The following is a 10,031-nucleotide window of genomic DNA, read 5'->3' as shown; positions in this document are numbered from 1 at the left end:
CACTTACGGCCTATCTTTTAAAACTATTTTTTAACTTAATGTTCATGTTTGCGTGAGAGCTACCCTGTGTATGAGGAGGATGTGAAGTCAGGTCAGCAGCAGAGTCTGAACAATTTACGACAACAACAGAATGTTTTTCAGTGAATATATCCTAATTGTAATTACATTTAATTGAAGTTGACAGGGTTCACGCAGCACACAATGCACGGAGCATAGCGGGCATGGGGTTATGAGGGGAACTCTAGCAAAAAATACCTCATGTAAATTGTGTTTGTTGGAGTGAGTGAAATCAGAAGCTGGGAACTCAAATCATTTTTCAATACAATGCTTTTCAGGCCTGTATTTGGATAATACTTATTTGTATTTTTTTTCTATTTTATAAATCTGAGTGAAAATTAGGCTACTATTTTGAAGGCTATTATTTTTAAGTTGGGAAAAAAATTCTCAAGAGTTGCCTCACAATAGGAAGCAAAGGTTATTTTTTTTCCAGGCATCTTTTTGTGGCTTGAGTGGCCTCATTGGGACCCAGTGTTGGCTTTTTCAACTTCTAACATCGCCTACACACATTTACATGACTTTAAGTTGCCTTTCAACTCCTGAAATTGGATTAATCGCACGGACCAATGGTCATTTAAGTAAAACACTTTCTCTTGCAATTAGTTTCCTGTGACATTTTGTTTCTGTGTTTAGTGGATCCACCCTGAAACCCATATTTGTGTGTGTGTTTGGGTGTGTTAAATGAACCCTGTGGGTGCTTTGGCGTAGGTAACACTCCATTACTTGTCCATTTCCTCTGCATGGCTGGCTTGAGCGTTTTACCCACAGTGTAATGGACTAATTACTGCTGTAAACCCACACAAAGACACAAAGACAAACACTCACAACCATTTACCTTGCTAATTTTACTGAGCCATAGTCTTCCCATCGTGCTCATTTTGCTCTCTGTCAGATTCCGTCCAAGTGATCGCTCTTGTCTGAACTGTGTAAGGAGATTTAGCTTGCTTGTTACCTCCATTGTAGTAATATAACGAGGTACAAATACTTTGCTATGCTGCAAGTACAATTTTGACATATCTATACTTTACTTTGGTAATTATATTTCTGGAAACCTCTACTTTTACTACACTTCACTTTCTAAATAAAATGTAGGCCTATACTTTGACCCCCTTTTTACTTTTACTCCAGATTACTGGAGCTATCTGAAGTTCCGTCCTGCTTCAAACGCTCCACAACCAAAAAACCCTCCATCTCTGGACCAAATGACTTCAGGCCTGTCGCCTGGACATCTGTCGTCATGAAGTCCTTTTAAAGACTGGTGTTGGCCCACTTGAAGGACATCACAGACCCCTGGCTGGGCCCCCTTGCCTACAGGGCTAACAGGTCGGTGGATGATGCAGTCAACTTGGGACTGCATTACATCCTGCAACACCTCGATTCTCCAGTGGCTTATGCAAGGATCCCGTTGGTGGGCTTCAGCTCGGCGTTCAACACCATCATCCCTGACAGTACTGGCGCCCCCCAGGGGTGTGTGCTCTCCCCACTGCTCTTCTACTTCTTTACCAATGACTGAACCTCAGGAGACCCATCTGTTAAACTCCTGAAGTTCGCAGACGACACAACGGTCATTGGCCTCATCCGGGATGGTGATGAGTTGGCCTACAGACGGGAGGTGGATCAACTGGCTCTCTGGTGCGGTCAGAACAACCTTCAGCTTAACATACCAAAACTGTGGAGATGATCATGGACTTCAGGAGAAGCCCCCCCACCCTTCCCCCCATCACCATACTCAACAGCCCTGTGTCTGCTGTGGACTCCTTCCGGTTTCTGGGATCCACTATATCCCAGGACCTGAAGTGGGAGCCCAACACTGCACCATCATCAAGAAGGCCCAGCAGAGGCTGTTCTTCCCCCGCCAGCACCTGAGGAACTGCTGATCCACTTCTACTCAGCCATCATCCAGCCTGTCCTCTGCACCCATCTCACCCCAGACAGAACCTGTTCCAGCTTCTCCCCTCTGGCAGGCGCCACAGAGCACTGTACGCCAAAACCAACTGACTCAGAAACAGTTTCTTTCTACAAGCCATCATTCTGATGAACAGCTGACTTCTGACTCACAGTGCCAGGTTCAATTCTGTTTAATAACCCAGCAACACTGACTCTAATCAGTCTTTTTGGTTACACTTATTATTCATTCGTCATTCTCTATTTCAGAGCTGTTCATACTGTTCATATTGTATTGTAATATAATACTACAATATATAATAACATAATACTATTTATTCCAGCATCCTTTGCACTAGGCTCCATAATTAAAATAATAACTATCATAATAATAATTTACTCCTGCATACTTTGCACTCTTCATGGCAATGTGGCCTCAACTTTTCTATATTGTTTCTGTTTATAGTGTGTAGATATTGTCTTTTTTGTTTGTTTGTTTGTAAGTAAGTAAGTATGTAAGTAAGCACATTTTGAGCAATATGATCCAAAGCAAAATTCCTCGTATGTGTCCTCCTACCTGACACATAAAGCTGATTCTGATTCTGATTACTGACAGTGTAGAAGCACCTGGTGCAGGCTCTGCCGCCATGGTAACAGACGTAACCACCCCAACAACAGTGCTGATGAAGATCACGTTACACACCTTCGGCCATAAAGTTCATAATCAAAGTTTTTTTTGCTTTTACTTCTTAAGTACAATTAATATCAGAAAATTACTTTTGGTACTACCGTAAATATCACATACTTTCAGGCTTTTACTCAAGTACCATAATATTGTAAATGAAGACTTTAACTTCTACCAAAGTAATTTTCTTGGTAAGATACTTGTACTTTTACTCAAGTATTGCTTTCAAGTAGTTTATACAAGGCTGGTTACCTCAATAAGAAAATGAGGACAAGATGCATCCGGCTCAAATGGGAGTGGGTGGACGAGGAGGTGGGAGGGGGTGATTTATTCTTCATCACTGATTAGATGTTATTACATCTCTGGGTAGAGTTGTGGGGCAAAAGAGGGGAGTAGCCACGTGGTGACAGTGGGTGACATAAAAGGTGGAAAGAAAATGACAAGCAGTTCTACTTCAGCAAGACTGAAGTAGAACAGAGCAGACGGGGTCCCTCGCTTCTTTTTGTTCTTCTTTTGGGTCACTGCTCTGATTACTGAAGACAAAATCTTAATGTTGTTCAAGCAGACTGGTGAAGGAACATTAGACACAATGGCACAGTCGTGTTGTCAGGTCTTGTAGCGCTCAATAGATAGAGCATGATTCAATTTGTCCCGTGGTGAGCCGTTGAAAACGTTTGGATGGATTACAAGATAAGATGAAACTACTGTTCCAGGAAGGAAACTAGAGTATTTCTGAGGTAAACACTATCCTACACTGCCATTTAAGTGAGTTATGCTTATTTTATTTAAGCTGTGAAGCTTTTTGCACAACTGTAAGGAAATATATCACATATTTATAATTTTTACATTTAGCTAGCAACATTATTACATTTTGCTCCTCTTACTGTACAATGTTAAATGTTATCTTCTTTCAGTTAGTTTCACAAAGATAGATACTGTGATGTTTTAAAAATGTTGTACAAACAAATGTGTGTCTGATGTGTACAGATGTGTATGACTTTTTTCATTCAGATTTCATCTTGATTGAATCTAGTGCTCACATTATGCTTTTTGGCCTTCCCCTTTCCTTTATTGTGTTATATATATTTTTTTGTGCATGTTATAGGTTTATAAAGTACAAAAAGGCCAAAGTCCAGCCCAAACTGGTCTAAACAACTCTACTGTGGTCCAGCCTTCACTTCCGTGTCACTGTATAACACACGTTATAATGCTCGCCCTCATACTGTGCTTCTGACTGGCTAGTAGTTCTTACCTAGTTATTGCACATGTGCAACTCCCAACAAAGCTGGAACAGAAGTGTGGCGCCTCACGCTGTAGCTAAAACAGAGAGCTCAACACACAGGGTGAAAAGGGGAGCTGCAGCAATGTGCAGTACAATAAAAATATGGTGTTGTTTTGAAAATTCTGTTATAGCCTTTAAATACAATTATGAACATGAAAATGAGGATGACATGAGCGTATAGAGGCAAATCTGAGGGGAGGTGACAAGTGAGGAGTGTACTTAGACTCAGATTGTAAATAAACAGGATTAAAACTGACCATCACTTCGTCACCATCGCACTGTTGCTTGCTCTGGAGGAGACTACTAGAACTGTTGGGTTCTTGTAAATTCTGGAGTGTGGTCTATCTGTATAGTGTCTTGAGATAACTCTTGTTATGAATTGATACTATAAATAAAATTGAATTGAAATTGAATTGAACTTGTTATTGCCTCATCACGCTGTTGTTAAGCACTTGTGAAGTGTAAATAAGCTACATTTTTCTACGTAACCTGTTTAAACCTGTATATTTTTAAGTCATAATTCCAGTCAGTAATAATAAGATTGTACATCAAGTTGCTTGCCAAGATCTGGGCCGTTGTTTTCATAAAAACCAACAGAGAAAAACTAGCATGCTGTGGTTTTAGTGGTCAATAGTGAAGGGGAACAGTATTATGACACTCTATCAGGTTTGGCTTTGATCTCCAAAAACATGGTATTTCTGTATCACATTTCGAGGCAAACCATTGAATAATTGTTAAGATATTTCACACAAAAAGCTAAAACATCAATCTCATTGTGGCGCTGGAGGTAAAGTGAGGTGATGATTAAAGGCATTAGGCTTCATCCTTCAACAACCATGAATGTCTGTACAAAATGTCCTGGTAATCAATCCAATAGTTGGGGAGGTATTTCAGTCTGAACTAAAGTGGACCGACCATCCGACATTGCCATCGATAGAGCCAGGCTGCTAGCACAGCTAATAAATGGAATGTAGATGGCTGGCAAAGGCGGCTAAATCTTTTAAAAATAATGATCTCATTTGTTTGGTTATTTAATAATGCCCAAAAATCAATGCATTAAGGATTTTTTTGTGCTAAAATGCTACATGAAGCATCTTTTATAAAAGGCAACTATGAAGGGAAAGTGGTCCTAAACAAAAGGTGACAAGAAATAAGAGGAAATGTGGAGATTAATTTTGAGGAGCAGGACTGGTAGTGAATGAGAGGAAAGGAGCGGGCAGCGCGGTGGATAAATGAAGAGTGAATGAGAGGGAAAAAATCAGGAAAAAAGATGTTTAAATGAGTGGCATAGAGAGAAGGGCTATTGTAGGTTGTCAAACAGCCCCCCCCCCTTCCTACAAACACATGGTCTGTTTCAATAACAGGGAATTAGTATAGAATCTGCAAGGCAATTCATTGCACCAATTTATTCCCACCACTCAGGGACAAGTACACAGGCCTTTCACAATAGTCCTGAATATAGTCAACAATGAGACACACACACACACACACACACACACACACACACACACACACACACACACACACACACACACACACACACACACACACACCTTGGGAGCTATATCCAAGTTCAACCTCAGAAAGCATTCCCACTGTTACTGGTTAACTTGAACAAAGGCCAGGAATAAACTGGAATGAGACCATGTCATTATAACAAAAATAGTGGCGATGGGCACACGTCACTAAAACTCTGGTGGCCTCGGTATTGGTTCATTTGATGACATCCCGTCTCCTCTCATCCCACATGCATCTACTCACCACTCAAACATACAAACAACAAGCAAATGTTCCGTTAGTCACATGGTGGGACAACAAATGGAAAAAGTAATGACATTCAGCCACTAGGCCGCCATCTTTGAGAACCTTATCCTGTCCAACCTGTAGGGGAAATGAATGAATATTGTACTGCAGCGGAGGGCAAATATAAAACAGAATAAGCAATAAGAAATGCTCCTCCACCTGTGGCTCTGCCAGCACATTTACCATACATATTCAAAAGCATGATGGGAAACTCAACATGGAACACAGTGTGACTAAGCGCACACAGTACAATTATGCTAATTAGAGTGTGTGTGTCCACGCTGGCCAGATTTATAGATGTATTTCATGGAGTTGGTTATCTCCTGTGTGGAGTGGTCTCATGACACCCTTTAAATGTATCTAATGTGAGCTGAAAACTAACAGACGGTGTGTAATGTGGGAGCAACGGTAAGTGAGAGCGTTTCTCACAGAGCTAAAGAGACTAACTTCAACGGACAGGAGCAAAACGGAACAAATGCATCTTTGTTTCTGACTCTGTCTCCTACAAATGAAATAAACTGCTCATTTGTTTTGCTGTCGAGGCAGATTGTCCCATGTGTGGTTAGGTTTAAGCCACAAAAGATTTAGGGAAGTATTTTTTCTTTTAATTATAGAGATAAATAATATGCATATACAATATTCTGCCCATGGAAATTACCATTTCATGTTCGGGTCTAATCACCAAAGACTACTGTGCTTTCCCACTGTAGAGTACTAATGTGCACCCTATATCAAAATAATAATATCACCAAAAGCCACTTCAAATTAGTCTCTTCTAAATGAGGTGTTATTTCTGTGCTCCCCTCAACACAGTATATGAAACCCAATCTAAAATACAGCCTGGTTTGAAGCAATCTCCAAAGATGTTCAATACATCTACAATTCTTTTCTTTATTTATAACCTTCCAAAGGGCAGCTAAACAGTGCAGGCTTGATTTTTAAGCTCTGCGCTAATTCAATTCCCCTATTCAAACAAGCTTATCAAGTCTCCTGCTTAGACACAACATGGCGAGACAGTGCATGTGAAGTCAAACCTGCCTTCGGAAGTGTTACATGTTTATTTTAGGGCAATAAAATACTTGTTTTAATAAAAAGGTTATGTAACCTGGCTAGGTTGAGGAATGTGTCACATGACTACCACAGTGTGTAATTGCACTGTGGTAGTCATGTGAAACCTAAACAGATGCAAGAATCCCACATGGTTCAGGACTTATGTTTAAAGAGACAGTTACGCAGACAAAAACGGGCAGAAGCAGTTCAGGGATTTTAACGGAGAGTTGCAGAAAGTTAAAGAGTCACAAGGCCGGCATGGATCAAAACTGGGACAAGGCTCGGGGAAAACAGTACTATACAACATGGCAACTCTGACAAACTGATGAGGAGTGAGTGGGAAAGGGCTGATTAAATACCTGCAAGGCTGAGGGTTAGAAGAGGTGAGCAGGTGGGTGTGGATGTGGCTGGAGATGTAGGACTGGGGCTTCATCTCATAACCCTGAAATTGCTTCCTCAACTCCTCCACTTGCCTCCCTTCCTCGCGTCTCAGTCCCTCCCACCGAGGAGGTACCGGAGAGACCGAGGAAATCACGGGAGGAGAAAAGCAACGAGTGAATGTGTTCTGGAGTAATGAGATGTCCTTTCCTCTTAAGTGTCACAAGGATTCCACAGCTGGAGGGCGGAGCAACTCCTTCAGCTGCACGGCTTCTGAGAAGGCTGCTCTCGTGTGTCCTTGCTCATGGCTCCTCGGTGATCCCTCCTCGATGCTCGCTCCTTGGGGCAGAAATAAGAGCTTTGAGTCGGCCTTCATAAAGGAGGGACAGAACAATTTCCGGTTCAGCCGAGGAGTCGAGGAGCTATGAAATAAGGGTCATGTGATGTACCTACATTCTATCTATCTGGCCGAGGACCAAGGAGCAAGCACTGAGGAACCATGAGCGAGGATACACAAGAGCAGCGTTGCAGGAGCCATGCAGCTAAATAAGTTGCTAACTCAGCCCATACAGCTGAAAAATTCATGTGACGCTTCAGAGAAAAGGACGTCTCATCCTTCTAAAAGCCCATTTTCTAAATTCCTTTGTCCTCCCGTGATTTTGGATGCAAGGAGAGGAGTCAAGGAGGCAATTTAAGGGTTATGCGAAGCACCTCATGATACAAGGTACTGTGGTGTCATGCACACAAGATGTTTTGTTTTGTTGTTTTTGACTGCATGACAACTTTTCTATCCATTTCTTTATCAATAAATAACCCTAAACTGCCTACAACAGGAGAGCAAGGTGGCCAAAGCCAGAAGTGGCCTACCAATTTTGAAAGAGGACCTTTCATTGCAAGGACATGAGCAGAAGACGAACATCTTAATGTCAGCATGGGTCAAGTTCTCATTGTATGTTACTGTATGTAGCCGGTAGGACTATTTCATCAGTTTCACTCAATAGGTTAATGATGAATGTATCCAGTCCACAGAATTTGCCTGCAAAAGCCAGCACGGGTTGCAATCTATTTATAATGTATGTTAGGGCATTACACTGACGTACACTCATTCATAAGAGTTCATGTTCATAAAGAAAATGGAACTGCAGTCTGACTGACATCATTTGCACAATGCACAATGACACCACTTAGTGCTCTTCTTATGGTCTATGATTGCTGTCATCAAGGAGTAGAAATACATGTACTTACGTACTTTAATGTACTTGCAGTGAAGTAATGCATTCATAATGTCGTGCAGCTAAAAACACACATGCAATTACAGCAGTAGATAAGGACTTGAGGTGTGGCGCTATCCCTGTAGGAAAACCATGGCACAGCAACCACAGAGCAGTTTAACACAACAGCGTTGGCGTAGAGAGTGTGTGTGTGTGTGTAAGTAGTCCTGCCGTGCCGGCTGCCCCTTTTACACAGTCCATTCGGATCTGTGACTACCTCAGCTGCCAAGCAACAATGCGCCCCTATTCCGTGTTTGTGCCTTCTACCCAGAACAGCAAGGCACAATAATAACAGTACTGTCTTGAATTTGTGGGGCTTTTTTTTCTTTAGATATACAGGAAACAAGGAAGAGAGAGGGGACGACCTGCAGAAAAGGCTGAGCCAACATGGCGCTCACACTTTACCGGTTGAACTAGAGGTCGCCCGTTGACTCCTTTGTTTAATCAATGCCTCATTCAGCTGTTTAAACTCTTTCGTTTTGTAATCTGAATTTGCACAGCGCACTTCCACTTTCCACATATTGGTATGCAAAGATGATCCGTAGGAAATGCCAGGGGTCTGTTTGGCCTCCGAAATCCTTAACTAGTAATCAGCGTTGGTGTGACCAAATCTACTTGACACCCTACCCTCCTCTCCCTCCAATCAATCTGATGACACTGGCAGTCTGGGAGTCATGTAAAATTAAGTGGATCGGAGGATGCAGAGAGGTAGTTGAAATGGAAAGTGTGGTTGAAATTATAAGTGATGAACTGTGTGTGTGTGTGTGTGTGTGTGTGTGTCTAACCCGTTGGCAAGCCTAGTGGCTAGGGGTATGACACATGGTGGAAGTGACAAGGTAGTGACAAGTTTCCTTTGATCAGGGCTGCAGACATGACCAAGCAGAGTTTTAGAGAGAGAGAGAGAGAGAGAGAGAGAGAGAGAGAGAGAGAGAGAGAGAGAGAGAGAGAGAGAGAGAGAGAGAGAGAGAGAGAGAGAGAGAGAGAGAGAAAGACACACACACACACACACACGTACGTTCTTCCCATTTGCCGTAGCCACCCTTCTTCCACCATCTCTTCTGTTTTGTAGCCCACAGCTTTTTTTGTTTTAACAAGCAAACACTTTGAATGGAAAAAGTAGTTCTGAGGCCTAGAGTGCATGGAGAGGAAATTGTGTCAAATATTTGGGACAAATGCGTGTTTCATGATCCACAAATGAAAAACAAGATTCACAAAGTGTTTGATACTTTGAGAGTATATGTTCATGTACATTTGAATATGCAGACACATTTGAGTGATATTTGAGCAGAATTACATGCATTGCCACATTATCACAACTATTGTTAAGAAATGTAATGTACAATAAATTGTACAATGTACAATTTAGTAATGTAGTTTAGTTTAGACAACAGCTGCAGATACATTAAATTAGATTTGTGTCAAATCCTTAACGATCAAATCAAGCTACCAAATTGTTTAATTATACAAGGAACAGGACCCTGAGAAAGCTGGTGTGTGTTTTAGGGAAAAAAGCCTTTCCACATTGAAACTGAAAGAAAAGAAACGGGGGGTGTTTGAGTTTTCCACTAGCACTTAATCAAAACATGCAATTGTGAAACAGAGACTGTAAATAGTCTTAAAC

The 10,031-nt window shown here is 41.6% G+C and overlaps 1 long non-coding RNA gene across 1 annotated transcript in view; it reads left to right on the top strand.

The window, feature by feature from the left end:
* The first annotated feature begins 903 nt into the window (after positions 1-903).
* Positions 904-10,031, top strand: part of LOC117941732 — a 24,960-nt gene continuing 15,832 nt past the window's right edge. Inside the window, exons 1-2 of the long non-coding RNA XR_004655965.1 lie at positions 904-915; positions 1,663-1,669. This is a non-coding gene — a long non-coding RNA (uncharacterized LOC117941732). The remainder of the gene's footprint in view (positions 916-1,662; positions 1,670-10,031) is intronic.

The sequence above is a fragment of the Etheostoma cragini genome, chromosome 3 (assembly GCF_013103735.1).
Source record: "Etheostoma cragini isolate CJK2018 chromosome 3, CSU_Ecrag_1.0, whole genome shotgun sequence".
Taxonomy (NCBI): domain Eukaryota; kingdom Metazoa; phylum Chordata; class Actinopteri; order Perciformes; family Percidae; genus Etheostoma; species Etheostoma cragini.
The sequence above is the reverse complement of the archived record's forward strand: the minus strand, read 5'-3'. Positions and strand labels throughout refer to the sequence as shown.